The following is a 27,693-nucleotide window of genomic DNA, read 5'->3' as shown; positions in this document are numbered from 1 at the left end:
CACTAAGGAAGAGGAAAGACCCTTTGCTAGCAGTCCAGACTTCTCAACCTCCAAAGCGATAGAATGAGTTGGAGCAAGAAGGTCAGGGACGACGTTCTGACAGAGACACACTTGAGCAGTACTCAAGGAGGTAGAAGAGCCAGGGGTTCAGAAGAGGAAACCATGACATCTCTGGCCAATAAGGGCCCACAAGAATAAAGATCCCTCCCCCCTGCTGAGACTTGAAGAGAACCATCTGGATCAATAAAAAGTGGGGGAATGTATAAAGGAGACTTCTCAGCCACTTTATCACCAATACGTCCTCTACGTAGGCTCCTTGTTCCGGAAGCCTGGATCAGAATCGACAAAGATGAGCATTGTCCTTGTTTGAAAAGAGATCCAGAAAGGGTTTCACAAACTCTCGGCATATCTCTCAAAACAACGACCTGGATAACGTCAACTCCAGCAAATTTGGAAACCTCCAGCTGTCTGCCATCACATTGTCGGTGCCCTTGATGTGTACTGCCCACGTGTGCAACAGGTTGATCTCTGCCCAATAACCCAATTGTTCTGCTATTGCATTGAGGGATTTTGAATGCATGCTTCACTGTTGGTTAATGTAAAAGACAGCTACCTTATTCTCTGTCTTTACTAGCACATTTTTTTGAGACAGATGATGATGGGAAAACTTCAAAGCCCTGTAGATTACCATCAACTACATCTATTTCCATGACCTCCGACTCTCTAGGAAAGACCACTTGAATCGACAGGATCAGTCCAACACAGTAGCTCTCCAGCCAGGTTTGCTGGCATCTGTTGCGAGGATTCAGGAGCATCCAGGTATATTAGTGTCCACTTAGACCAGTGGTCTTCAAACTCTTTAATGCCGCATCCACCCAAGGGGAAAAAAAAACATTGGTGCCTCCCCTCTGAATTGTCCACAATTCTTCTATTAAATTGACACTGTTTAAATATGTCTAGAACTATTTAAACATTGCAGTTAAGTTCTGTTACTGTTTTAAAAATTCAATCAAATACATGACCCCAAATATACTATTCTGGTCAGGCCTGCCCTACTAACCAATTGCAGCGTCATGTTCTGCTGAGTAAACTGATCTCACGACAGTGAGGAATGCACAGGCCGGGTGGTGCCCGGCGCACAAAAGCGCGCCTTCTTGTGTTGTACGTCTCTTCGCGCAAATGCAAACTCAGATTTCCTGCACTGTGGTCGGCAGTATAGACATGGGAAGGCGCAGTAGGGAAGGCTTGAGCAACGAACCGTTGGCTATGTTTTGTTGTTACTTTGTTGACATGAGCTCAAGTAATTTGAAGCAGAAGGAACGGCCAGACCTAAAAAAAACTCTCTTACTTCCAACGCCGAATAACCACTATAATTATAATATCTCAAAAGCAGCTGGCCTTGTAAACTTAATGAGCAAGCAAGCCGATGCATTTTGGGTTTTGTTGTAAAAGAATAAAAATACTATCCATCCTTTCCTTTTTTTCCGGCAACAAGCGATGTTACAAAGATATCACAGCACACAGTGAGATTGAGTGAAAGAAGAGGCACTGAGGCTGGCGTGCAGCACTCCACAGCTCTTGTTATTGTAATCCAGACAGGGGGCGGAAGGAGAAAAGTATGAAGGAATTGCGATCGTGAGACCAACTCTTCTATCTATCTGCATTTTCTGGAAAAAGGAGATATGTAGTACTCATGGCCGGTTAGCTCAGTTGGTTAGAGCGTGGTGCTAATAATGCCAAGGTCGCGGGTTCGATCCCCGTATGGGCCAGGTTGCATTTTTTCTCTCAACTAAACTCTTTTTTTCTCATTTAATCAAGCTCTTATAAATCCATACACTCTGTTGCTCCAGTATACGTTCACTTTCCATTAGTCCTTCTTTTGCCACTGCTGACCAAAGCTCCAGCCGGCAGCGCCAGTAGAACAACACAAGTGCAAGGGATTGTCTCTCCAAGATGGAGACACTGCCTCAGACTATGTCTCGTGAGAGGTGGAGGGAGACCAAGAGCTGATTATTAGATGCGTGGGGATAAGAGGAACATAACTCAGGTGAACAGATTCTGGATAGTGATGCTATAGCTAGGATCAGCAACGTTACAGGGCAAAGGATAGGAAAATAATTAGGTCACAGAAGTATAGAAGTGGCTACAAGGGGGTGTGTCTCTTAAGAGGGCCGAAAGATACACTGAAGGCGAAGGTGAAGTGAAAGAAGAAAGAAAGATCAAAGGAAGTCGACAGTGATTGAGAGAAAACTCACAAAGGCAAATTGAGCAAAAGACAAGGCCTGGGGAGTTAGACTACTTCAATGCAAATTTACGCCGCAGATGAGCATGGCAACTGACCCTTGTACAGTGGTGCTGAAACAATTTTCAGTGTGGGGGTGCTGCCATCAAAGGGCTTCTGAAAATCCAGGAATTATACAAAGAACTAGTCCTGCGGAATGAGCCACGCACATTCAGAAAGAGTGGTGATGCGTTGGTTACTTATTGGTAATCTTCATTAGCCTTAGTCCATTGCGTCCTTGTGACAGTCATTACAAAGTAAGGTGATGTCACCTTCCAACAGGAAGAAAGAACAGGAGGATCCTTAAATGCTAGCCCCATGCACCCAACCTGGGTGCCAAGCCCTTGCCAAAGGACTGATGGGAAGGTGGGCAGGATGTAATGTTTGTGACAAAGACAAGATGGACTAAGGGTAATGCAGAGTTCAAAACATTGGTACTCAAATGCAAAACAGAAAAATTATTAAGCCATAATGCTTGACAACTGTATGCTCTGAGGACCAAGTAGCCACCCTAGGAATTTCCTAGATTGTTACTCACTGGAATTCAACCCAGGAGGTGGCCATTCCTCTCGTAGACCATCCCTGAACTGGAAGATATTCTAAAAAGCCTTGCAAAGCCAGAAAAATTGACAACTTAATCCAATTACTCAGAGTCATAAAAGTCACCTTCTTGTCTTTTCCAGGCTGTCCAAAAGTCACAAACAAGGAGTCGGTTTTCCTGAACTGCAGAGGCCTGGTGACATAAATGAAAAGAGCTCTTTAAACATCAAGTGTATTCAGAAAATGTTCCTCCGGAGAGGAAGGAGAGGGAATGAAAGAAGGAAGAATTATTTCCTAAGATCTATCAAAAATAGACTTAACCTTTGCAGCAAAGGTAAGGCTAGGCCTTAAAGTTACCCCATCTTCCAAAGTATCAAATGAAGAGAGGACAGCATTTTAAGGCTCCCAGCTCCCCAATTGTTCTCAGCAAGGTGATAGGAAATAGGAAAATAACTTTATAGGAAATAATCTTTATGTCTACAGTATCCAGATCCTCAAAGAGATAAAATTTCAAAGCCTATAAAAGAGTAGGAAGATTCTGAGTTGGAGAAAAGGGATTTTTCAACTGGTCTTACAATTGACAAAAGATCAGAACAGTGTAGACACCAAAGATTGTAACATCTTCGAAGGTACAGAAAAGTCCCTAAAAACCTTTATCGCAAAGCAATGAGCTTTCAGAGTGGAAAGAGATTCAAGTGAAACCCATTCAGAAGAAAATGCAAAATAGCAGACAAACTACAGGTAGGTGCCAAAAGATCATGAGCAGAACATCACGTCTCAAAAGACTTCCAGTTCTTTGAGTAAGACTTCGAAGTAAAAGGCCTGCTGGAGTGCTGAATTAACTCTACTAAGGAAGAGGAAAGACCCTTTGCTAGCAGTCCAGACTTCTCAACCTCCAAAGCGATAGAGTGAGTTGGAGCAAGAAGGTCAGGGACGACGTTCTGAGAGAGACACACTTGAGCAGTACCCAATGAGGAAGAAGAGCCAGGGTTCAGAAGAGGAAACCATGACATCTCTGGTCAATAAGGGCCCACAAGAATAAAGTTCCCTCGCCCCTGCTGAGACTTGAAGAGAACCATCTGGATCAATAAATAGTGGGGGAATGTATAAAGGAGACTTCTCAGCCACTTTATCACCAATACGTCCACTACTTAGGCTCCTTGTTCCGGAAGCCTGGATCAGAATCGACAAAGATGAGCATTGTCCTTGTTTGAAAAGAGATCCAGAAAGGGTTTCACAAACTCTCGGCATATCTCTCAAAACAACGACCTGGATAACGTCAACTCCAGCAAATTTGGAAACCTCCAGCTGTCTGCCATCACATTGTCGGTGCCCTTGATGTGTACTGCCGACGTGTGCAACAGGTTGATCTCTGCCCAATAACCCAATTGTTCTGCTATTGCATTGAGGGATTTTGAATGCATGCTTCACTGTTGGTTAATGTAAAAGACAGCTACCTTATTCTCTGTCTTTACTAGCACATTTTTTTGAGACAGATGATGATGGGAAAACTTCAAAGCCCTGAAGATTACCATCAACTCCATCTATTTCCATGACCTCCGACTCTCTAGGAAAGACCACTTGAATCGACAGGATCAGTGCAACACAGTAGCTCTCCAGCCAGGTTTGCTGGCATCTGTTGCGAGGAATTCAGGAGCATCCAGGTGTATTAGTGTCCACTTAGACCAGTGGTCTTCAAACTCTTTAATGCCGCATCCCCCCAATGGGAAAAAAAAACATTGGTGCCTCCCCTCTGAATTGTCCACAATTCTTCTATTAAATTGACAATGTTTAAATATGTCTAGACCTATTTAAACATTGCAGTTAAGTTCTGTTACTGTTTTAAAAATGCAATCAAATACATGACCCCAAATATACTATTCTGGTCAGGCCTGTCCTACTAACCAATTGCAGCGTCATGCTCTGCTGAGTAAACTGATCTCACGACAGTGAGGAATGCACAGGCCGGGTGGTGCCCGGCGCACGAAAGCGCGCCTTCTTGTGTTGTACGTCTCTTCGCGCAAATGCAAACTCAGATTTCCTGCACTGTGGTCGGCAGGAGAGACATGGGAAGGTGCAGTAGGGAAGGCTTGAGCAACGAACCGTTGGCTATGTTTTGTTGTTACTTTGTTGACATGAGCTCAAGTAATTTGAAGCAGAAGGAACGGCCAGACCTAAAAAAAACTCTCTTACCTCCAACGCCGAATAACCACTACAATTATAATATCTCAAAAGCAGCTGGCCTTGTAAACTTAATGAGCAAGCAAGCCGATGCATTTTGGGTTTTGTTGTAAAAGAATAAAAATACTATCCATCCTTTCCTTTTTTTCCGGCAACAAGCGATGTTACAAAGATATCACAGCACACAGTGAGATTGAGTGAAAGAAGAGGCACTGAGGCTGGCGTGCAGCACTCCACAGCTCTTGTTATTGTAATCCAGACAGGGGGCGGAAGGAGAAAAGTATGAAGGAATTGCGATCGTGAGACCAACTCTTCTATCTATCTGCATTTCATGGAAAAAGGAGATCTATAGCACTCATGGGAGGTTAGCTCAGTTAGTTAGAGCGTGGTGCTAATAATGCCAAGGTCGCGGGTTCGATCCCCGTACGGGCCAAGTTGCATTTTTTCTCTCAACTAAACTCTTTTTTTCTCATTTAATCAAGCTCTTATAAATCCATACACTCTGTTGCTCCAGTATACGTTCACTTTCCATTAGTCCTTCTTTTGCCACTGCTGACCAAAGCTCAAGCCGGCAGCGCCAGTAGAACAACACAAGTGCAAGGGATTGTCTCTCCAAGATGGAGACACTGCCTCAGACTGTGTTTCGTGAGAGGTGGAGGGAGACCAAGAGCTGATTATTAGATGCGTGGGGATAAGAGGAACATAACTCAGGTGAACAGATTCTGGATAGTGATGCTATAGCTAGGATCAGCAACGTTACAGGGCAAAGGATAGGAAAATAATTAGGTGACAGAAGTATAGAAGTGGCTACAAGGGGGTGTGTCTCTTAAGAGGGCCAAAAGATACACTGAAGGCGAAGGTGAAGTGAAAGAAGAAAGAAAGATCAAAGGAAGTCGACAGTGATTGAGAGAAAACTCACAAAGGCAAATTGAGCAAAAGACAAGGCCTGGGGAGTTAGACTACTTCAATGAAAATTTACGCCGCAGATGAGCATGACAACTGACCCTTGTACAGTGGTGCTGAAACAATTTTCAGTGTGGGGGTGCTGCCATCAAAGGGCTTCTGAAAATCCAGGAATTATACAAAGAACTAGTCCTGCGGAATGAGCCACGCACATTCAGAAAGAGTGGTGATGCGTTGGTTACTTATTGGTAATCTTCATTAGCTTTAGTCCATTGCGTCCTTGTGACAGTCATTACAAAGTAAGGTTATGTCACCTTCCAACAGGAAGAAAGAACAGGAGGATCCTTAAATGCTAGCCCCATGCACCCAACCTGGGTGCCAAGCCCTTGCCAAAGGACTGATGGGAAGGTGGGCAGGATGTAATGTTTGTGACAAAGACAAGATGGACTAAGGGTAATGCAGAGTTCAAAACATTCGTACTCAAATGCAAAACAGAAAAATTATTAAGCCATAATGCTTGACAAATGTATGCTCTGAGGACCAAGTAGCCACCCTAGGAATTTCCTAGATTGTTACTCACTGGAATTCAACCCAGGAGGTGGCCATTCCTCTCGTAGACCATCCCTGAACTGGAAGATATTCTAAAAAGCCTTGCAAAGCCAGAAAAATTGACAACTTAATCCACCTACTCAGAGTCATAAAAGTCACCTTCTTGTCTTTTCCAGGCTGTCCAAAAGTCACAAACAAGGATTCGGTTTTCCTGAACTGCAGAGGCCTGGTGACATAAATGAAAAGAGCTCTTTAAACATCAAGTGTATTCAGAAAATGTTCCTCCGGAGAGGAAGGAGAGGGAATGAAAGAAGGAAGAATTATTTCCTAAGATCTATCAAAAATAGACTTAACCTTTGCAGCAAAGGTAAGGCTAGGCCTTAAAGTTACCCCATCTTCCAAAGTATCAAATGAAGAGAGGACAGCATTTTAAGGCTCCCAGCTCCCCAATTGTTCTCAGCAAGGTGATAGGAAATAGGAAAATAACTTTATAGGAAACAATCTTTATGTCTACAGTATCCAGATCCTCAAAGAGATAAAATTGCAAAGCCTATAAAAGAGTAGGAAGATTCTGAGTTGGAGAAAAGGGATTTTTCAACTGGTCTTACAATTGACAAAAGATCAGAACAGTCTAGACACCAAATACTGTAACATCGACGAAGGTACAGAAAAGTCCCTAAAAACCTTTATCGCAAAGCAATGAGCTTTTAGAGTGGAAAGAGATTCAAGTGAAACAAATTCAGAAGAAAATGCAAAATAGCAGACAAACTACAGGTAGGTGCCAAAAGATCATGAGCAGAACATCACGTCTGAAAGGACTTCCAGTTCTTTGAGTAAGACTTCGAAGTAGAAGGCCTGCTGGAGTGCTGAATTAACTCCACTAAGGAAGAGGAAAGACCCTTTGCTAGCAGTCCAGACTTCTCAACCTCCAAAGCGATAGAATGAGTTGGAGCAAGAAGGTCAGGGACGACGTTCTGACAGAGACACACTTGAGCAGTACTCAAGGAGGTAGAAGAGCCAGGGGTTCAGAAGAGGAAACCATGACATCTCTGGCCAATAAGGGCCCACAAGAATAAAGATCCCTCCCCCCTGCTGAGACTTGAAGAGAACCATCTGGATCAATAAAAAGTGGGGGAATGTATAAAGGAGACTTCTCAGCCACTTTATCACCAATACGTCCTCTACGTAGGCTCCTTGTTCCGGAAGCCTGGATCAGAATCGACAAAGATGAGCATTGTCCTTGTTTGAAAAGAGATCCAGAAAGGGTTTCACAAACTCTCGGCATATCTCTCAAAACAACGACCTGGATAACGTCAACTCCAGCAAATTTGGAAACCTCCAGCTGTCTGCCATCACATTGTCGGTGCCCTTGATGTGTACTGCCCACGTGTGCAACAGGTTGATCTCTGCCCAATAACCCAATTGTTCTGCTATTGCATTGAGGGATTTTGAATGCATGCTTCACTGTTGGTTAATGTAAAAGACAGCTACCTTATTCTCTGTCTTTACTAGCACATTTTTTTGAGACAGATGATGATGGGAAAACTTCAAAGCCCTGTAGATTACCATCAACTACATCTATTTCCATGACCTCCGACTCTCTAGGAAAGACCACTTGAATCGACAGGATCAGTCCAACACAGTAGCTCTCCAGCCAGGTTTGCTGGCATCTGTTGCGAGGATTCAGGAGCATCCAGGTATATTAGTGTCCACTTAGACCAGTGGTCTTCAAACTCTTTAATGCCGCATCCACCCAAGGGGAAAAAAAAACATTGGTGCCTCCCCTCTGAATTGTCCACAATTCTTCTATTAAATTGACACTGTTTAAATATGTCTAGAACTATTTAAACATTGCAGTTAAGTTCTGTTACTGTTTTAAAAATTCAATCAAATACATGACCCCAAATATACTATTCTGGTCAGGCCTGCCCTACTAACCAATTGCAGCGTCATGTTCTGCTGAGTAAACTGATCTCACGACAGTGAGGAATGCACAGGCCGGGTGGTGCCCGGCGCACAAAAGCGCGCCTTCTTGTGTTGTACGTCTCTTCGCGCAAATGCAAACTCAGATTTCCTGCACTGTGGTCGGCAGTATAGACATGGGAAGGCGCAGTAGGGAAGGCTTGAGCAACGAACCGTTGGCTATGTTTTGTTGTTACTTTGTTGACATGAGCTCAAGTAATTTGAAGCAGAAGGAACGGCCAGACCTAAAAAAAACTCTCTTACTTCCAACGCCGAATAACCACTATAATTATAATATCTCAAAAGCAGCTGGCCTTGTAAACTTAATGAGCAAGCAAGCCGATGCATTTTGGGTTTTGTTGTAAAAGAATAAAAATACTATCCATCCTTTCCTTTTTTTCCGGCAACAAGCGATGTTACAAAGATATCACAGCACACAGTGAGATTGAGTGAAAGAAGAGGCACTGAGGCTGGCGTGCAGCACTCCACAGCTCTTGTTATTGTAATCCAGACAGGGGGCGGAAGGAGAAAAGTATGAAGGAATTGCGATCGTGAGACCAACTCTTCTATCTATCTGCATTTTCTGGAAAAAGGAGATATGTAGTACTCATGGCCGGTTAGCTCAGTTGGTTAGAGCGTGGTGCTAATAATGCCAAGGTCGCGGGTTCGATCCCCGTATGGGCCAGGTTGCATTTTTTCTCTCAACTAAACTCTTTTTTTCTCATTTAATCAAGCTCTTATAAATCCATACACTCTGTTGCTCCAGTATACGTTCACTTTCCATTAGTCCTTCTTTTGCCACTGCTGACCAAAGCTCCAGCCGGCAGCGCCAGTAGAACAACACAAGTGCAAGGGATTGTCTCTCCAAGATGGAGACACTGCCTCAGACTATGTCTCGTGAGAGGTGGAGGGAGACCAAGAGCTGATTATTAGATGCGTGGGGATAAGAGGAACATAACTCAGGTGAACAGATTCTGGATAGTGATGCTATAGCTAGGATCAGCAACGTTACAGGGCAAAGGATAGGAAAATAATTAGGTCACAGAAGTATAGAAGTGGCTACAAGGGGGTGTGTCTCTTAAGAGGGCCGAAAGATACACTGAAGGCGAAGGTGAAGTGAAAGAAGAAAGAAAGATCAAAGGAAGTCGACAGTGATTGAGAGAAAACTCACAAAGGCAAATTGAGCAAAAGACAAGGCCTGGGGAGTTAGACTACTTCAATGCAAATTTACGCCGCAGATGAGCATGGCAACTGACCCTTGTACAGTGGTGCTGAAACAATTTTCAGTGTGGGGGTGCTGCCATCAAAGGGCTTCTGAAAATCCAGGAATTATACAAAGAACTAGTCCTGCGGAATGAGCCACGCACATTCAGAAAGAGTGGTGATGCGTTGGTTACTTATTGGTAATCTTCATTAGCCTTAGTCCATTGCGTCCTTGTGACAGTCATTACAAAGTAAGGTGATGTCACCTTCCAACAGGAAGAAAGAACAGGAGGATCCTTAAATGCTAGCCCCATGCACCCAACCTGGGTGCCAAGCCCTTGCCAAAGGACTGATGGGAAGGTGGGCAGGATGTAATGTTTGTGACAAAGACAAGATGGACTAAGGGTAATGCAGAGTTCAAAACATTGGTACTCAAATGCAAAACAGAAAAATTATTAAGCCATAATGCTTGACAACTGTATGCTCTGAGGACCAAGTAGCCACCCTAGGAATTTCCTAGATTGTTACTCACTGGAATTCAACCCAGGAGGTGGCCATTCCTCTCGTAGACCATCCCTGAACTGGAAGATATTCTAAAAAGCCTTGCAAAGCCAGAAAAATTGACAACTTAATCCAATTACTCAGAGTCATAAAAGTCACCTTCTTGTCTTTTCCAGGCTGTCCAAAAGTCACAAACAAGGAGTCGGTTTTCCTGAACTGCAGAGGCCTGGTGACATAAATGAAAAGAGCTCTTTAAACATCAAGTGTATTCAGAAAATGTTCCTCCGGAGAGGAAGGAGAGGGAATGAAAGAAGGAAGAATTATTTCCTAAGATCTATCAAAAATAGACTTAACCTTTGCAGCAAAGGTAAGGCTAGGCCTTAAAGTTACCCCATCTTCCAAAGTATCAAATGAAGAGAGGACAGCATTTTAAGGCTCCCAGCTCCCCAATTGTTCTCAGCAAGGTGATAGGAAATAGGAAAATAACTTTATAGGAAACAATCTTTATGTCTACAGTATCCAGATCCTCAAAGAGATAAAATTGCAAAGCCTATAAAAGAGTAGGAAGATTCTGAGTTGGAGAAATGGGATTTTTCAACTGGTCTTACAATTGACAAAAGATCAGAACAGTCTAGACACCAAAGATTGTAACATCTTCGAAGGTACAGAAAAGTCCCTAAAAACCTTTATCGCAAAGCAATGAGCTTTCAGAGTGGAAAGAGATTCAAGTGAAACCCATTCAGAAGAAAATGCAAAATAGCAGACAAACTACAGGTAGGTGCCAAAAGATCATGAGCAGAACATCACGTCTCAAAAGACTTCCAGTTCTTTGAGTAAGACTTCGAAGTAGAAGGCCTGCTGGAGTGCTGAATTAACTCCACTAAGGAAGAGGAAAGACCCTTTGCTAGCAGTCCAGACTTCTCAACCTCCAAAGCGATAGAGTGAGTTGGAGCAAGAAGGTCAGGGACGACGTTCTGAGAGAGACACACTTGAGCAGTACCCAATGAGGTAGAAGAGCCAGGGTTCAGAAGAGGAAACCATGACATCTCTGGCCAATAAGGGCCCACAAGAATAAAGTTCCCTCGCCCCTGCTGAGACTTGAAGAGAACCATCTGGGTCAATAAAAAGTGGGGGAATGTATAAAGGAGACTTCTCAGCCACTTTATCACCAATACGTCCACTACCTAGGCTCCTTGTTCCGGAAGCCTGGATCAGAATCGACAAAGATGAGCATTGTCCTTGTTTGAAAAGAGATCCAGAAAGAGTTTCACAAACTCTCGGCATATCTCTCAAAACAACCACCTGGATAACCTCAACTCCAGCAAATTTGGAAACCTCCAGCTGTCTGCCATCACATTGTCGGTGCCCTTGATGTGTACTGCCGACGTGTGCAACAGGTTGATCTCTGCCCAATAACCCAATTGTTCTGCTATTGCATTGAGGGATTTTGAATGCATGCTTCACTGTTGGTTAATGTAAAAGACAGCTACCTTATTCTCTGTCTTTACTAGCACATTTTTTTGAGACAGATGATGATGGGAAAACTTCAAAGCCCTGAAGATTACCATCAACTCCATCTATTTCCATGACCTCCGACTCTGTAGGAAAGACCACTTGAATCGACAGGATCAGTGCAACACAGTAGCTCTCCAGCCAGGTTTGCTGGCATCTGTTGCGAGGAATTCAGGAGCATCCATTTGCATTAGTGTCCACTTAGACCAGTGGTCTTCAAACTCTTTAATGCCGCATCCACCCAATGGGAAATAAAAACATTGGGGCCTCCCCTCTGAATTGTCCACAATTCTTCTATTAAATTGACACTGTTTAAATATGTCTAGACCTATTTAAACATTGCAGTTAAGTTCTGTTACTGTTTTAAAAATGCAATCAAATACATGACCCCAAATATACTATTCTGGTCAGGCCTGCCCTACTAACCAATTGCAGCGTCATGCTCTGCTGAGTAAACTGATCTCACGACAGTGAGGAATGCACAGGCCGGGTGGTGCCCGGTGCACGAAAGCGCGCCTTCTTGTGTTGTACGTCTCTTCGCGCAAATGCAAACTCAGATTTCCTGCACTGTGGTCGGCAGGAGAGACATGGGAAGGCGCAGTAGGGAAGGCTTGAGCAAAGAACCGTTGGCTATGTTTTGTTGTTACTTTGTTGACATGAGCTCAAGTAATTTGAAGCAGAAGGAACGGCCAGACCTAAAAAAAACTCTCTTACCTCCAACGCCGAATAACCACTATAATTATAATATCTCAAAAGCAGCTGGCCTTGTAAACTTAATGAGCAAGCAAGAGGATGCATTTTGGGTTTTGTTGTAAAAGAATAAAAATACTATCCCTCCTTTCCTTTTTTTCCGGCAACAAGCGATGTTACAAAGATATCACAGCACACAGTTTGATTGAGTGAAAGAAGAGGCACTGAGGCTGGCGTGCAGCACTCCACAGCTCTTGTTATTGTAATCCAGACAGGGGGCGGAAGGAGAAAAGTATGAAGGAATTGCGATAGTAAGACCAACTCTTCTATCTATCTGCATTTCATGGAAAAAGGATATCTGTAGTACTCATGGCTGGTTAGCTCAGTTGGTTAGAGCGTGGTGCTAATAACGCCAAGGTAGCGGGTTCGATCCCCGTACAGGCCAGGTTGCATTTTTTCCCTCAACTAAACTCTTTTTTTCTCATTTAATCAAGCTCTTATAAATCCATACACTCTGTTGCTCCAGTATACGTTCACTTTCCATTAGTCCTTCTTTTGCCACTACTGACCAAAGCTCAAGCCGGCAGCGCCAGTAGAACAACACAAGTACAAGGGATTGTCTCTCCAAGATGGAGACACTGCCTCAGACTATGTCTCGTGAGAGGTGGAGGGAGACCAAGAGCTGATTATTAGATGCGTGGGGATAAGAGGAACATAACTCAGGTGAACAGATTCTGGATAGTGATGCTATAGCTAGGATCAGCAACGTTACAGGGGAAAGGATAGGAAAATAATTAGGTGACAGAAGTATAGAAGTGGCTACAAGGGGGTGTGTCTCTTAAGAGGGCCGAAAGATACACTGAAGGCGAAGGTGAAGTAAAAGAAGAAAGAAAGTTCAAAGGAAGTCGACAGTGATTGAGAGAAAACTCACAAAGGCAAATTGAGCAAAAGACAAGGCCTGGGGAGTTAGACTACTTCAATGCAAATTTACGCCGCATATGAGCATGACAACTGACCCTTGTACAGTGGTGCTGAAACAATTTTCAGTGTGGGGGTGCTGCCATCAAAGGGCTTCTGAAAATCCAGGAATTATACAAAGAACAAGTCCTGCGGAATGAGCCACGCACATTCAGAAAGAGTGGTGATGCGTTGGTTACTTATTGGTAATCTTCATTAGCCTTAGTCCATTGCGTCCTTGTGACAGTCATTACAAAGTAAGGTGATGTCACCTTCCAACAGGAAGAAAGAACAGGAGGATCCTTAAATGCTAGCCCCATGCACCCAACCTGGGTGCCAAGCCCTTGCCAAAGGACTGATGGGAAGGTGGGAAGGATGTAATGTTTGTGACAAAGACAAGATGGACTAAGGGTAATGCAGAGTTCAAAACATTGGTACTCTAATGCAAAACAGAAAAATTATTAAGCCCTAATGGTTCACAAATGAATGATCTGAGGACAAAGTAGCCACCCTAGGAATTTCCTAGATTGTTACTCACTGGAATTCAACCCAGGAGGTGGCCATTCCTCTCGTAGACCAACCCTGAACTGGAAGATATTCTAAAAAGCCTTGCAAAGCCAGAAAAATTGACAACTTAATCCACCTACTCAGAGTCATAAAAGTCACCTTCTTGTCTTTTCCAGGCTGTCCAAAAGTCACAAACAAGGAGTCGGTTTTCCTGAACTGCAGAGGCCTGGTGACATAAATGAAAAGAGCTCTTTAAACATCAAGTGTATTCAGAAAATGTTCCTCCGGAGAGGAAGGAGAGGGAATGAAAGAAGGAAGAATTATTTGATAAGATCTATCAAAAATAGACTTAACCTTTGCAGCAAAGGTAAGGCTAGGCCTTAAAGTTACCCCATCTTCCAAAGTATCAAATGAAGAGAGGACAGCATTTTAAGGCTCCCAGCTCCCCAATTGTTCTCAGCAAGGTGATAGGAAATAGGAAAATAACTTTATAGGAAACAATCTTTATGTCTACAGTATCCAGATCCTCAGAGAGATAAAATTGTAAAGCCTATAAATGAGTAGGAAGATTCTGAGTTGGAGAAAAGGGATTTTTCAACTGGTCTTACAATTGACAAAAGATTAGAACACTCTAGACACCAAAGATTGTAACATCTTCGAAGGTACAGAAAAGTCCCTAAAAACCTTTATCGCAAAGCAATGAGCTTTCAGAGTGGAAAGAGATTCAAGTGAAACCCATTCAGAAGAAAATGCAAAATAGCAGACAAACTACAGGTAGGTGCCAAAAGATCATGAGCAGAACATCACGTCTCAAAAGACTTCCAGTTCTTTGAGTAAGACTTCGAAGTAGAAGGCCTGCTGGAGTGCTGAATTATCTCCACTAAGGAAGAGGAAAGACCCTATGCTAGCAGTCCAGACTCCTCAACCTCCAAAGCGATAGAGTGAGTTGGAGCAAGAAGGTCAGGGACGACGTTCTGAGAGAGACACACTTGAGCAGTACCCAATGAGGTAGAAGAGCCAGGGTTCAGAAGAGGAAACCATGACATCTCTGGCCAATAAGGGCCCACAAGAATAAAGTTCCCTCACCCCTGCTGAGACTTGAAGAGAACCATCTGGATCAATAAAAAGTGGGGGAATGTATAAAGGAGACTTCTCAGCCACTTTATCACCAATACGTCCACTACCTAGGCTCCTTGTTCCGGAAGCCTGGATCAGAATCGACAAAGATGAGCATTGTCCTTGTTTGAAAAGAGATCCAGAAAGGGTTTCACAAACTCTCGGCATATCTCTCAAAACAACGACCTGGATAATGTCAACTCCAGCAAATTTGGAAACCTCCAGCTGTCTCCCATCACATTGTCGGTGCCCTTGATGTGTACTGCCGATGTGTGCAACAGGTTGATCTCTGCCCAATAACCCAATTGTTCTGCTATTGCATTGAGGGATTTTGAATGCATGCTTCACTGATGGTTAATGTAAAAGACAGCTACCTTATTCTCTGTCTTTACTAGCACATTTTTTTGAGACAGATGATGATGGGAAAACTTCAAAGCCCTGAAGATTACCATCAACTCCATCTATTTCCATGACCTCCGACTCTCTAGGAAAGACCACTTGAATCGACAGGATCAGTCCAACACAGTAGCTCTCCAGCCAGGTTTGCTGGCATCTGTTGCGAAGAATTCAGGAGCATCCAGGTGTATTAGTTTCCACTTAGACCAGTGGTCTTCAAACTCTTTAATGCCGCATCCACCCAATGGGAAAAAAAACATTGGTGCCTCCCCTCTGAATTGTCCACAATTCTTCTATTAAATTGACACTGTTTAAATATGTCTAGACCTATTTAAACATTGCAGTTAAGTTCTGTTACTGTTTTAAAAATGCAATCAAATACATGACCGCAAATATACTATTCTGGTCAGGCCTGCCCTACTAACCAATTGCAGCGTCATGCTCTGCTGAGTAAACTGATCTCACGACAGTGAGGAATGCACAGGCCGGGTGGTGCCCGGCGCACGAAAGCGCGCCTTCTTGTGTTGTACGTCTCTTCGCGCAAATGCAACCTCAGATTTCCTGCACTGTGGTCGGCAGGAGAGACATGGGAAGGCGCAGTAGGAAAGGCTTGAGCAACGAACCGTTGGCTATGTTTTGTTGTTACTTTGTTGACAAGAGCTCAAGTAATTTGAAGCAGAAGCAACGGCCAGACCTAAAAAAAACTCTCTTACCTCCAACGCCGAATAACTACTATAATTATAATATCTCAAAAGCAGCAGGCCTTGTAAACTTAATGAGCAAGCAAGCCGATGCATTTTGGGTTTTGTTGTAAAAGAATAAAAATACTATCCATCCTTTCCTTTTTTTCCGGCAACAAGCGATGTTACAAAGATATCACAGCACACAGTGAGATTGAGTGAAAGAAGAGGCACTGAGGCTGGCGTGCAGCACTCCACAGCTCTTGTTATTGTAATCCAGACAGGGGGCGGAAGGAGAAAAGTATGAAGGAATTGCGATAGTGAGACCAACTCTTCTATCTATCTGCATTTCATGGAAAAAGGATAACTGTAGTACTCATGGTCGGTTAGCTCAGTTGGTTAGAGCGTGGTGCTAATAACACCAAGGTCGCGGGTTCGATTCCCGTACAGGCCAGGTTGCATTTTTTCTCTCAACTAAACTCTTTTTTTCTCATTTAATCAAGCTCTTAGAAATCCATACACTCTGTTGCTCCAGTATACGTTCACTTTCCATTAGTCCTTCTTTTGCCACTGCTGACCAAAGCTCAAGCAGGCAGCGCCAGTAGAACAACACAAGTGCAAGGGATTGTCTCTCCAAGATGGAGACACTGCCTCAGACTATGTCTCGTGAGAGGTGGAGGGAGACCAAGAGCTGATTATTAGATGCGTGGGGATAAGAGGAACATAACTCAGTTGAACAGATTCTGGATAGTGATGCTATAGCTAGGATCGGCAACGTTACAGGGGAAAGGATAGGAAAATAATTAGGTGACAGAAGTATAGAAGTGGCTACAAGGGGGTGTGTCTCTTAAGAGGGCCAAAAGATACACTGAAGGCGAAGGTGAAGTAAAAGAAGAAAGAAAGATCAAAGGAAGTCGACAGTGATTGAGAGAAAACTCACAAAGGCAAATTGAGCAAAAGACAAGGCCTGGGGAGTTAGACTACTTCAATGCAAATTTACGTCGCAGATGAGCATGACAACTGACCCTTGTACAGTGGTGCTGAAACAATTTTCAGTGTGGGGGTGCTGCCATCAAAGGGCTTCTGAAAATCCAGGAATCATACAAAGAACAAGTCCTGCGGAATGAGCCACGCACATTCAGAAAGAATGGTGATGCGTTGGTTACTTATTGGTAATCTTCATTAGCCTTAGTCCATTGCGTCCTTGTGACAGTCATTACAAAGTAAGGTGATGTCACCTTCCAACAGGAAGAAAGAACAGGAGGCTCCTTAAATGCTAGCCCCATGCACCCAACCTGGGTGCCAAGCCCTTGCCAAAGGACTGATGGGAAGGTGGGCAGGATGTAATGTTTGTGACAAAGACAAGATGGACTAATGGTAATGCAGAGTTCAAAACATTGGTAATCAAATGCAAAACAGAAAAATTATTAAGCCCTAATGCTTGACAAATGTATGATCTGAGGACCAAGTAGCCACCCTAGGAATTTCCTAGATTGTTACTCACTGGAATTCAACCCAGGAGGTGGCCATTCCTCTCGTAGACCATCCCTGAACTGGAAGATATTCTAAAAAGCCTTGCAAAGCCAGAAAAATTGACAACTTAATCCACCTACTCAGAGTCATAAAAGTCACCTTCTTGTCTTTTCCAGGCTGTCCAAAAGTCACTAACAAGGAGTCGGTTTTCCTGAACTGCAGAGGCCTAGTGACATAAATGAAAAGAGCTCTTTAAACATCAAGTGTATTCAGAAAATGTTCCTCCGGAGAGGAAGGAGAGGGAATGAAAGAAGGAAGAATTATTTCCTAAGATCTATCAAAAATAGACTTAACATTTGCAGCAAAGGTAAGGCTAGGCCTTAAAGTTACCCCATCTTCCAAAGTATCAAATGAAGAGAGGACAGCATTTTAAGGCTCCCAGCTCACCAATTGTTCTCAGCAAGGTGACAGGAAATAGGAAAATAACTTTATAGGAAACAATCTTTAGGTCTACAGTATCCAGATCCTCAAAGAGATACAATTGCAAAGCCTATAAAAGAGTAGGAAGATTCTGAGTTGGAGAAAAGGATTTTTCAACTGGTCTTACAATTGACAAAAGATCTGAACAGTCTAGACACCAAAGACTGTAACATCGACGAAGGTACAGAAAAGTCCCTAAAAACCTTTATCGCAAAGCAATGAGCTTTCAGATTGGAAAGAGATTCAAGTGAAACCCATTCAGAAGAAAATGCAAAATAGCAGACAAACTACAGGTAGGTGCCAAAAGATCATGAGCAGAACATCACGTCTCAAAAGACTTCCAGTTCTTTGAGTAAGACTTCGAAGTAGAAGGCCTGCTGGAGTGCTGAATTAACTCCACTAAGGAAGAGGAAAGACCCTTTGCTAGCAGTCCAGACTTCTCAACCTCCGAAGCGATAGAGTGAGTTGGAGCAAGAAGGTCAGGGACGACGTTCTGAGAGAGACACACTTGAGCAGTACCCAAGGAGGTAGAAGAGCCAGGGGTTCAGAAGAGGAAACCATGACATCTCTGGCCAATAAGGGCCCACAAGAATAAAGTTCCCTCACCCCTGCTGAGACTTGAAGAGAACCATCTGGATCAATAAAAAGTGGGGGAATGTATAAAGGAGACTTCTCAGCCACTTTATCACCAATACGTCCACTACCTAGGCTCCTTGTTCCGGAAGCCTGGATCAGAATCGACAAAGATGAGCATTGTCCTTGTTTGAAAAGAGATCCAGAAAGGGTTTCACAAACTCTCAGCATATCTCTCAAAACAACGACCTGGATAACGTCAACTCCAGCAAATTTGGAAACCTCCAGCTGTCTGCCATCACATTGTCGGTGCCCTTGATGTGTACTGCCGACGTGTGCAACAGGTTGATCTCTGCCCAATAACCCAATTGTTCAGCTATTGCATTGAGGGATTTTGAATGCATGCTTCACTGTTGGTTAATGTAAAAGACAGCTACTTTATTCTCTGTCTTTACTAGCACATTTTTTTGTGACAGATGATGATGGGAAAACTTCAAAGCCCTGAAGATTACCATCAACTCCATCTATTTCCATGACCTCCGACTCTCTAGGAAAGACCACTTGAATCGACAGGATCAGTCCAACACAGTAGCTCTCCAGCAAGGTTTGCTGGCATCTGTTGCGAGGAATTCAGGAGCATCCAGGTGTATTAGTGTCCACTTAGATCAGTGGTCTTCAAACTCTTTAATGCCGCATCCACCCAATGGGAAAAAAAACATTGGTGCCTCCCCTCTGAATTGTCCACAATTCTTCTATTAAATTGACACTGTTTAAATATGTCTAGACCTATTTAAACATTGCAGTTAAGATCTGTTACTGTTTTAAAAATGCAATCAAATACATGACCCCAAATATACTATTCTGGTCAGGCCTGCCCTACTAACCAATTGCAGCGTTATGCTCTGCTGAGTAAACTGATCTCACGACAGTGAGGAATGCACAGGCCGGGTGGTGCCCGGCGCACAAAAGCGCGCCTTCTTGTGTTGTACGTCTCTTCGCGCAAATGCAAACTCAGATTTCCTGCACTGTGGTCGGCAGGAGAGACATGGGAAGGCGCAGTAGCGAAGGATTGAGCAACGAGCCGTTGGCTATGTTTTGTTGTTACTTTGTTGATATGAGCTCAAGTAATTTGAAGCAGAAGGAACGGCCAGACCTAAAAAAAACACTCTTACCTCCAACGCCGAATAACCACTATAATTATAATATCTCAAAAGCAGCTGGCCTTGTAAACTTAATGAGCAAGCAAGCCGATGCATTTTGGGTTTTGTTGTAAAAGAATAAAAATACTATCCATCCTTTCCTTTTTTTCCGGCAACAAGCGATTTCACAAAGATATCACAGCACACAGTGAGATTGAGTGAAAGAAGAGGCACTGAGGCTGGCGTGCAGCACTCCACAGCTCTTGTTATTGTAATCCAGACAGGGGGCGGAAGGAGAAAAGTATGAAGGAATTGCGATCGTGAGACCAACTCTTCTATCTATCTGCATTACATAGAAAAAGGAGATATTTAGTACTCATGGCCGGTTAGCTCAGTTGGTTAGAGCGTGGTGCTAATAACGCCAAGGTCGCGGGTTCGATCCCCTTATGGGCCAGGTTGCATTTTTTCTCTCAACTAAACTCTTTTTTTCTCATTTAATCAAGCTCTTATAAATCCATACACTCTGTTGCTCCAGTATACGTTCACTTTCCATTAGTCCTTCTTTTGCCACTGCTGACCAAAGCTCAAGCCGGCAGTGCCAGTAGAACAACACAAGTGCAAGGGATTGTCTCTCCAAGATGGAAACACTGCCTCAGACTATGTCTCGTGAGAGGTGGAGGGAGACCAAGAGCTGATTATTAGATGCGTGGGGATAAGAGGAACATAACTCAGGTGAACAGATTCTGGATAGTGATGCTATAGCTAGGATCAGCAACGTTACAGGGCAAAGAATAGGAAAATAATTAGGTGACAGAAGTATAGAAGTGGCTACAAGGGGGTGTGTCTCTTAAGAGGGCCGAAAGATACACTGAAGGCGAAGGTGAAGTGAAAGAAGAAGGAAAGATCAAAGGAAGTAGACAGTGATTGAGAGAAAACTCACAAAGGCAAATTGAGCAAAAGACAAGGCCTGGGGAGTTAGACTACTTCAATGCAAATTTACGCCGCAGATGAGCATGACAACTGACCCTTGTACAGTGGTGCTGAAACAATTTTCAGTGTGGGGGTGCTGCCATCAAAGGGCTTCTGAAAATCCAGGAATTATACAAAGAACAAGTCCTGCGGAATGAGCCACGCACATTCAGAAAGAGTGGTGATGCGTTGGTTACTTATTGGTAATCTTCATTAGCCTTAGTCCATTGCGTCCTTGTGACAGTCATTACAAAGTAAGGTGATGTCACCTTCCAACAGGAAGAAAGAACAGGAAGATCCTTAAATGCTAGCCCCATGCACCCAACCTGGGTGCCAAGCCCTTGCCAAAGGACTGATGTGAAGGTGGGCAGGATGTAATGTTTGTGACAAAGACAAGATGGACTAAGGGTAATGCAGAGTTCAAAACATTGGTACTCAAATGCAAAACAGAAAAATTATTAAGCCATAATGCTTGACAAATGTATGCTCTGAGGACCAAGTAGCCACCCTAGGAATTTCCTAGATTGTTACTCACTGGAATTCAACCCAGGAGGTGGCCATTCCTCTCGTAGACCATCCCTGAACTGGAAGATATTCTAAAAAGCCTTGCAAAGCCAGAAAAATTGACAACTTAATCCACCTACTCAGAGTCATAAAAGTCACCTTCTTGTCTTTTCCAGGCTGTCCAAAAGTCACAAACAAGGAGTCGGTTTTCCTGAACTGCAGAGGGCTGGTGACATAAATGAAAAGAGCTCTTTAAACATCAAGGGTACTAAGCAAATGTTCCTCCGGAGAGGAAGGAGAGGGAATGAAAGAAGGAAGAATTATTTCCTAAGATCTATCAAAAATAGACTTAACCTTTGCAGCAAAGGTAAGGCTAGGCCTTAAAGTTACCCCATCTTCCAAAGTATCAAATGAAGAGAGGACAGCATTTTAAGGCTCCCAGCTCACCAATTGTTCTCAGCAAGGTGATAGGAAATAGGAAAATAACTTTATAGGAAACAATCTTTATGTCTACAGTATCCAGATCCTCAAAGAGATAAAATTACAAAGCCTATAAAAGAGTAGGAAGATTCTGAGTTGGAGAAAAGGGATTTTTCAACTGGTCTTACAATTGACAAAAGATCAGAACAGTCTAGACACCAAAGATTGTAACATCTTCGAAGGTACAGAAAAGTCCCTAAAAACCTTTATCGCAAAGCAATGAGCTTTCAGAGTGGAACGAGATTCAAGTGAAACCCATTCAGAAGAAAATGCAAAATAGCAGACAAACTACAGGTAGGTGCCAAAAGATCATGAGCAGAACATCACGTCTCAAAAGACTTCCAGTTCTTTGAGTAAGACTTCGAAGTAGAAGGCCTGCTGGAGTGCTGAATTAACTCCACTAAGGAAGAGGAAAGACCCTTTGCTAGCAGTCCAGACTTCTCAACCTCCAAAGCGATAGAGTGAGTTGGAGCAAGAAGGTCAGGGACGACGTTCTGAGAGAGACACACTTGAGCAGTACCCAATGAGGTAGAAGAGCCAGGGTTCAGAAGAGGAAACCATGACATCTCTGGCCAATAAGGGCCCAGAAGAATAAAGTTCACTCGCCCCTGCTGAGACTTGAAGAGAACCATCTGGATCAATAAAAAGTGGGGGAATGTATAAAGGAGACTTCTCAGCCACTTTATCACCAATACGTCCACTGCCTAGGCTCCTTGTTCCGGAAGCCTGGATCAGAATCGACAAAGATGAGCATTGTCCTTGTTTGAAAAGAGATCCAGAAAGGGTTTCACAAACTCTCGGCATATCTCTCAAAACAACGACCTGGATAACGTCAACTCCAGCAAATTTGGAAACCTCCAGCTGTCTGCCATCACATTGTCGGTGCCCTTGATGTGTACTGCCGACGTGTGCAACAGGTTGATCTCTGCCCAATAACCCAATTGTTCTCCTATTGCATTGAGGGATTTTGAATGCATGCTTCACTGTTTGTTAATGTAAAAGACAGCTACCTTATTCTCTGTCTTTACTAGCACATTTTTTTGAGACAGATGATGATGGGAAAACTTCAAAGCCCTGAAGATTACCATCAACTCCATCTATTTCCATGACCTCCGACTCTCTAGGAAAGACCACTTGAATCGACAGGATCAGTCCAACACAGTAGCTCTCCAGCCAGGTTTGCTGGCATCTGTTGCGAGGAATTCAGGAGCATCCAGGTGTATTAGTGTCCACTTAGACCAGTGGTCTTCAAACTCTTTAATGCCGCATCCACCCAATGGGAAAAAAAACATTGGTGCCTCCCCTCTGAATTGTCCACAATTCTTCTATTAAATTGACACTGTTTAAATATGTCTAGACCTATTTAAACATTGCAGTTAAGTTCTGTTACTGTTTTAAAAATGCAATCAAATACATGACCCCAAATATACTATTCTGGTCAGGCCTGCCCTACTAACCAATTGCAGCGTCATGCTCTGCTGAGTAAACTGATCTCACGACAGTGAGGAATGCACAGGCCGGGTGGTGCCCGGCGCACGAAAGCGCGCCTTCTTGTGTTGTACGTCTCTTCGCGCAAATGCAAACTCAGATTTCCTGCACTGTGGTCGGCAGGAGAGACATGGGAAGGCGCAGTAGGAAAGGCTTGAGCAACGAACCGTTGGCTATGTTTTGTTGTTACTTTGTTGACAAGAGCTCAAGTAATTTGAAGCAGAAGCAACGGCCAGACCTAAAAAAAACTCTCTTACCTCCAACGCCGAATAACCACTATAATTATAATATCTCAAAAGCAGCAGGCCTTGTAAACTTAATGAGCAAGCAAGCCGATGCATTTTGGGTTTTGTTGTAAAAGAATAAAAATACTATCCATCCTTTCCTTTTTTTCCGGCAACAAGCGATGTTACAAAGATATCACAGCACACAGTGAGATTGACTGAAAGAAGAGGCACTGAGGCTGGCGTGCAGCACTCCACAGCTCTTGTTATTGTAATAAAGACAGGGGGCGGAAGGAGAAAAGTATGAAGGAATTGCGATAGTAAGACCACCTCTTCTATCTATCTGCATTTCATGGAAAAAGGATATCGGTAGTACTCATGGCCGGTTAGCTCAGTTGGTTAGAGCGTGGTGCTAATAATGCCAAGGTCGCGGGTTCGATCCCCGTAAGGGCCAGGTTGCATTTTTTCTCTCAACTAAACTCTTTTTTTATCATTTAATCAAGCTCTTATAAATCCATACACTCTGTTGCTCCAGTATACGTTCACTTTCCATTAGTCCTTCTTTTGCCACTGCTGACCAAAGCTCAAGCCGGCAGCGCCAGTAGAACAACACAAGTGCAAGGGATTGTCTCTCCAAGATGGAGACACTGCCTCAGACTATGTCTCGTGAGAGGTGGAGGGAGACCAAGAGCTGATTATTAGATGCGTGGGGATAAGAGGAACATAACTCAGGTGAACAGATTCTGGATAGTGATGCTATAGCTAGGATCGGCAACGTTACAGGGGAAAGGATAGGAAAATAATTAGGTGACAGAAGTATAGAAGTGGCTACAAGGGGGTGTGTCTCTTAAGAGGGCCGAAAGATACACTGAAGGCGAAGGTGAAGTGAAAGAAGAAAGAAAGATCAAAGGAAGTCGACAGTGATTGAGAGAAAACTCACAAAGGCAAATTGAGCAAAAGACAAGGCCTGGGGAGTTAGACTACTTCAATGCAAATTTACACCGCAGATGAGCATGACAACTGACCCTTGTACAGTGGTGCTGAAACAATTTTCAGTGTGGGGGTGCTGCCATCAAAGGGCTTCTGAAAATCCAGGAATCATACAAAGAACTAGTCCTGCGGAATGAGCCACGCACATTCAGAAAGAGTGGTGATGCGTTGGTTACTTATTGGTAATCTTCATTAGCCTTAGTCCATTGCGTCCTTGTGACAGTCATTACAAAGTAAGGTGATGTCACCTTCCAACAGGAAGAAAGAACAGGAGGATCCTTAAATGCTAGCCCCATGCACCCAACCTGGGTGCCAAGCCCTTGCCAAAGGACTGATGGGAAGGTGGGCAGGATGTAATGTTTGTGACAAAGACAAGATGGACTAAGGGTAAGGCAGAGTTCAAAACATTGGTACTCAAATGCAAAACAGAAAAATTATTAAGCCATAATGCTTGACAAATGTATGCTCTGAGGACCAAGTAGCCACCCTAGGAATTTCCTAGATTGTTACTCACTGGAATTCAACCCAGGAGGTGGCCATTCCTCTCGTAGACCATCCCTGAACTGGAAGATATTCTAAAAAGCCTTGCAAAGCCAGAAAAATTGACAACTTAATCCACCTACTCAGAGTCATAAAAGTGACCTTCTTGTCTTTTCCAGGCTGTCCAAAAGTCACAAACAAGGAGTCGGTTTTCCTGAACTGCAGAGGCCTGGTGACATAAATGAAAAGAGATCTTTAAACATCAAGTGTATTCAGAAAATATTCCTCCGGAGAGGAAGGAGAGGGAATGAAAGAAGGAAGAATTATTTCCTAAGATCTATCAAAAATAGACTTAACCTTTGCAGCAAAGGTAAGGCTAGGCCTTAAAGTTACCCCATCTTCCAAAGTATCAAATGAAGAGAGGACAGCATTTTAAGGCTCCCAGCTCCCCAATTGTTCTCAGCAAGGTGATAGGAAATAGGAAAATAACTTTATAGGAAACAATCTTTATGTCTACAGTATCCAGATCCTCAAAGAGATAAAATTGCAAAGCCTATAAAAGAGTAGGAAGATTCTGAGTTGGAGAAAAGGGATTTTTCAACTGGTCTTACAATTGACAAAAGATCAGAACAGTCTAGACACCAAAGATTGTAACATCTTCGAAGGTACAGAAAAGTCCCTAAAAACCTTTATCGCAAAGCAATGAGCTTTCAGTGTGGAAAGAGATTCAAGTGAAACCCATTCAGAAGAAAATGCAAAATAGCAGACAAACTACAGGTAGGTGCCAAAAGATCATGAGCAGAACATCACGTCTCAAAAGACTTCCAGTTCTTTGAGTAAGACTTCGAAGTAGAAGGCCTGCTGGAGTGCTGAATTAACTCCACTAAGGAAGAGGAAAGACCCTTTGCTAGCAGTCCATACTTCTCAACCTCCAAAGCGATAGAGTGAGTTGGAGCAAGAAGGTCAGGGATGACGTTCTGAGAGAGACACACTTGAGCAGTACCCAAGGAGGTAGAAGAGCCAGGGGTTCAGAAGAGGAAACCATGACATCTCTGGCCAATAAGGGCCCACAAGAATAAAGTTCCCTCCCCCTGCTGAGACCTGAAGAGAACCATCTGGATCAATAAAAAGTGGGGGAATGTATAAAGGAGACTTCTCAGCCACTTTATCACCAATACGTCCACTACCTAGGCTCCTTGTTCCGGAAGCCTGGATCAGAATCGACAAAGATGAGCATTGTCCTTGTTTGAAAAGAGATCCAGAAAGGGTTTCACAAACTCTCGGCATATCTCTCAAAACAACGACCTGGATAACGTCAACTCCAGCAAATTTGGAAACCTCCAGCTGTCTGCCATCACATTGTCGGTGCCCTTGATGTGTACTGCCGACGTGTGCAACAGGTTGATCTCTGCCCAATAACCCAATTGTTCTGCTATTGCATTGAGGGATTTTGAATGCATGCTTCACTGTTGGTTAATGTAAAAGACAGCTACCTTATTCTCTGTCTTTACTAGCACATTTTTTTGAGACAGATGATGATGGGAAACCTTCAAAGCCCTGAAGATTACCATCAACTCCATCTATTTCCATGACCTCTGACTCTCTAGGAAAGACCACTTGAATCGACAGGATCAGTCCAACACAGTAGCTCTCCAGCCAGGTTTGCTGGCATCTGTTGCGAGGAATTCAGGAGCATCCAGGTGTATTAGTGTCCACTTAGACCAGTGGTCTTCAAACTCTTTAATGCCGCATCCACCCAATGGGAAAAAAAAACATTGGTGCCTCCCCTCTGAATTGTCCACAATTCTTCTATTAAATTGACACTGTTTAAATATGTCTAGACCTATTTAAACATTGCAGTTAAGTTCTGTTACTGTTTTAAAAATGCAATCAAATACATGACCCCAAATATACTATTCTGGTCAGGCCTGCCCAACTAACCAATTGCAGCGTCATGCTCTGCTGAGTAAACTGATCTCACGACAGTGAGGAATGCACAGGCCGGGTGGTGTCCAGCGCACGAAAGCGCGCCTTCTTGTGTTGTACGTCTCTTCGCGCAAATGCAAACTCAGATTTCCTGCACTGTGGTCGGCAGGAGAGACATGGGAAGGTGCAGTAGGGAAGCCTTGAGCAACGAACCGTTGGCTATGTTTTGTTGTTACTTTGTTGACATGAGCTCAAGTAATTTGAAGCAGAAGGAACGGCCAGACCTAAAAAAAACTCTCTTACCTCCAACGCCGAATAACCACTATAATTATAATATCTCAAAAGCAGCTGGCCTTGTAAACTTAATGACCAAGCAAGCCGATGCATTTTGGGTTTTGTTGTAAAAGAATAAAAATACTATCCCTCCTTTCCTTTTTTTCCGGCAACAAGCGATGTTACAAAGATATCACAGCACACAGTGAGATTGAGTGAAAGAAGAGGCACTGAGGCTGGCGTGCAGCACTCCACAGCTCTTGTTATTGTAATCCAGACAGGGGGCGGAAGGAGAAAAGTATGAAGGAATTGCGATAGTGAGACCAACTCTTCTATCTATCTGCATTACATGGAAAAAGGATATCTTTAGTACTCATGGCTGGTTAGCTTAGTTGGTTAGAGTGTGGTGCTAATAACGCCAAGGTCGTGGGTTCGATCCCCGTACAGGCCAGGTTGCATTTTTTCTCTCAACTAAACTCTTTTTTTCTCATTTAATCAAGCTCTTATAAATCCATACACTCTGTTGCTCCAGTATACGTTCACTTTCCATTAGTCCTTCTTTTGCCACTGCTGACCAAAGCTCAAGCCGCAGCGCCAGTAGAACAACACAAGTGCAAGGGATTGTCTCTCCAAGATGGAGACACTGCCTCAGACTATGTCTCGTGAGAGGTGGAGGGAGACCAAGAGCTGATTATTAGATGCGTGGGGATAAGAGG

The 27,693-nt window shown here is 43.5% G+C and overlaps 6 non-coding genes across 6 annotated transcripts; all 6 read left to right on the top strand.

Moving 5' to 3' along the window:
• Positions 1–1,695: 1,695 nt before the first annotated feature.
• On the top strand, positions 1,696–1,769 carry TRNAI-AAU (transfer RNA isoleucine (anticodon AAU)). Its single transcript has one exon. It is a non-coding gene; the product is annotated as a tRNA-Ile (tRNA).
• A 7,258-nt stretch (positions 1,770–9,027) lies between these two features.
• On the top strand, positions 9,028–9,101 carry TRNAI-AAU (transfer RNA isoleucine (anticodon AAU)). The gene has a single exon. It is a non-coding gene; the product is annotated as a tRNA-Ile (tRNA).
• Positions 9,102–12,693: 3,592 nt separating this feature from the next.
• On the top strand, positions 12,694–12,767 carry TRNAI-AAU (transfer RNA isoleucine (anticodon AAU)). Its single transcript has one exon. It is a non-coding gene; the product is annotated as a tRNA-Ile (tRNA).
• A 3,591-nt stretch (positions 12,768–16,358) lies between these two features.
• On the top strand, positions 16,359–16,432 carry TRNAI-AAU (transfer RNA isoleucine (anticodon AAU)). The gene has a single exon. It is a non-coding gene; the product is annotated as a tRNA-Ile (tRNA).
• Positions 16,433–20,023: 3,591 nt separating this feature from the next.
• TRNAI-AAU (transfer RNA isoleucine (anticodon AAU)) lies at positions 20,024–20,097 on the top strand. Its single transcript has one exon. It is a non-coding gene; the product is annotated as a tRNA-Ile (tRNA).
• A 7,257-nt stretch (positions 20,098–27,354) lies between these two features.
• TRNAI-AAU (transfer RNA isoleucine (anticodon AAU)) lies at positions 27,355–27,428 on the top strand. The gene has a single exon. It is a non-coding gene; the product is annotated as a tRNA-Ile (tRNA).
• Positions 27,429–27,693: the final 265 nt, after the last annotated feature.

Source organism: Pleurodeles waltl, unplaced genomic scaffold (genome assembly GCF_031143425.1).
Source record: "Pleurodeles waltl isolate 20211129_DDA unplaced genomic scaffold, aPleWal1.hap1.20221129 scaffold_357, whole genome shotgun sequence".
Lineage (NCBI taxonomy): Eukaryota > Metazoa > Chordata > Amphibia > Caudata > Salamandridae > Pleurodeles > Pleurodeles waltl.
The sequence above is the reverse complement of the archived record's forward strand: the minus strand, read 5'-3'. Positions and strand labels throughout refer to the sequence as shown.